This window comes from Rhinolophus sinicus, chromosome 2, assembly GCF_057876585.1.
Source record: "Rhinolophus sinicus isolate RSI-liver-muscle chromosome 2, RSI-T2T, whole genome shotgun sequence".
NCBI classification, from domain to species: Eukaryota; Metazoa; Chordata; class Mammalia; order Chiroptera; family Rhinolophidae; genus Rhinolophus; species Rhinolophus sinicus.
The window spans coordinates 98723420-98726012 of NC_142502.1; the positions used below are offsets into that span (position 1 = coordinate 98723420).

At 37.6% G+C, this 2593-nt stretch overlaps 1 pseudogene; it reads right to left on the bottom strand.

Annotated features, from left to right (window-relative positions):
* Positions 1–955: 955 nt before the first annotated feature.
* LOC148758837 (uncharacterized) lies at positions 956–2562 on the bottom strand (annotated as a pseudogene).
* Positions 2563–2593: the final 31 nt, after the last annotated feature.

The following is a 2593-nucleotide window of genomic DNA, read 5'->3' on the forward strand; positions in this document are numbered from 1 at the left end:
TGAGCAAAATTTATATTTCTTAATTTGGGGTATAGGGTTCATGTCATCAACAGCTTCTAAACATTTATTTTTTATTTGCTTGATCTGTCAAAACTAAGCTATATTTAAAAAAAAAACAAAAAAAAAAAACCTTCTCTTCTATACCAGCTTTGTTCTGGTTGATATTTGCCTGCTGTTATCTTTCTTTATTCTTTTATGAGTGGCCTTTCTATTTTATGTTTGTTTGGTTTGTTTGCTCATTTAGCTCTCTTCTTGCTTCACATTTTAATGTAATGAAATCAAAACATGTTTTCAACTTTTCATAAACTATAAAACAAACAAAAAGAGGTGTACAAAAGGAATTTCCACACAGACATCGAGGCTAGTTAAGCTATGGCACACTTTCAGAGCACATAATGAAAATAAGTTTAAAAATAACTTAGTCATTTAGAAGAAACCAAAATCACTTAGAAATGTCATGATGTGTACAGTGAATAGTTGAAATAGTGACAATTTTTTCGCATAACTATTTTTTGAATGCCTTCTAGTAAGAAAAGCCCAATATCCCTTGTTAGAAACTTTCCATTAACCTTTAATGCTCTGTGACTGAAAATTAAACTTAGGTTTTTTACTCCCTTGAAGCTAACATTGTTTGAAGAATTTAATAAAAATTTCAAGAAAATTTAAAACCTTTTTAAAGGGAAAGAGATTAGATAGCCTATTTTTACAATGGTTGAAGATTAATACTGAAATTCAACAGTATCTTTGGAATAAGCTATAAGTTTAGCAAAACAATTGCTTTCCTATAAATACAACATACCAGACAATTAAGTTCACGAACTTTCCTCCGTGTAAATGCACAGTGGAAAGTTCGCGAATTTAATTGTCCGACCTCTAGAGAAATAAAAAATGAAAGTAAAATGCATTATTTCAACACTTCCAAAGTACCATATCTAAGAAATATACATCTCTGCTGCTACTCCAAATTGGTTTTTAAAACATAAACCTCTGAGACAGTTTCAGCTTCTGGTTCCCTGATCAGTCTGTATTTCTTCCCATTCTGCTGTAACTTCTGGCAATCAGAAGACTTGTCAATTTTCATGAATTTCTTAGAGGAGTCCTTTACAGACTTGGAAATATCCTTAATGAAGGACTCATTATTGCTTTCTACGTACAGTGAGAAAGACAAAGATGGATTATGGTCAATGGCTCTATACAGAATCCAAATACAGTTTTAGTGGCTGTATACTGTTTCTTTGCTATGAATAGCAGGTCCCACAGAAGAAAGAGAGCTTATATACCATTTGACATGGGTTACAGAATGATCCCTAGTAGATTCTAACAAGGCCACAGAACTTTTAACACATATGACTTTGAATGTCATTTCGGTGTCACAGTGATCCAAGCAGAAGGAATGTGGAAACTGAATGGAAGTTAGACAGTTTGGGTCACATTTTACATGAAATGCGGGCATAACAACCAGGTCAGCATATTTGCTCCAGAACAAAATACAATACTTGATGTCAACCTTCCTGTTGACCTCAAGTATCAGAGGACAGACCAGGTTGTGCACACTGGTCAATTCCCTCCGGGCCCACCTTCTGTAAAAACTGTCCCCGGGAAAGGAGCCTGGGGGGGTCACTTGTTCATCGTGTTTATTTTCAGTATTACATGTTCACAGTGAAGTTTATTCATTAGATTCTGAATAAAATGATCTGTGGACAATTCTTTATCCTCTCATTCTTCAGCCTGAGTAGAAGCTTCCTTGATGGAAGACTGCCCTGGTTCCCCATCAGGTAAAGGTTCAGAACTGCTGTCCTCTCCTGATTTAGAGTTCTTGGAAGCATCTAGGTCAGGCCAAGGACAATCTTTTTCTTCTGAAGAGGCACTGTGATCATCAGTTGGATTTTTGTTATTTAACTCGTTGGTGGCAGCGTCTGAAGTCTTGACAGCATTCCAGGGACAAGAAGAAATAGCGGCATGGTGTCAGCAAACTCTTTGAAGTTGACGTTCTTCTTTCCCATTTAGGTGACATGTGGGGGACATGACCCCCAGGCAGGTGAAACCCTGGGGACATGTCTCAGATTTCTGAGGCTGGTGTGGGTTTTTATATGCATGTGTATCGTGTTTCTATGAAGTCCATGTACCTTGTCACACGTACATCATAATGTCTTCATTTAGAAAATAGAACCCTTACCATCACTGTCTCCATCTGAATTTTAAATGCCGATCTCTTACCCATATTCTTATTTGTTAGCTTTCTCTTTCTAGCTCACTGTAGCTTGCTTGCTGTCAAAGTGTGTACATTCATGCTCTCCCACTCCTCCCAACACAACCTTCTCTGAGTTCATCTGAACATTCAGTCCCTGAACCCACTCCATTTTATCGTAATCTATCACCCTTCCAAATTCCCTTCTTCTCCCATCCATCACTTCAAGCACTCTATTACCCTCCACTCGAGTCTTGCCTAGTTGTCCTTACACATACCTGACAAATCTCCAACTTTGGATCAATCTCATCGTTCACTTTCTCCCCTCCTACCACCAGCCTACTCTGGACTGTTACAGATAGTCGTAAAACCATAAGGCATGGAGCCAACACAAATGTCTCTGCT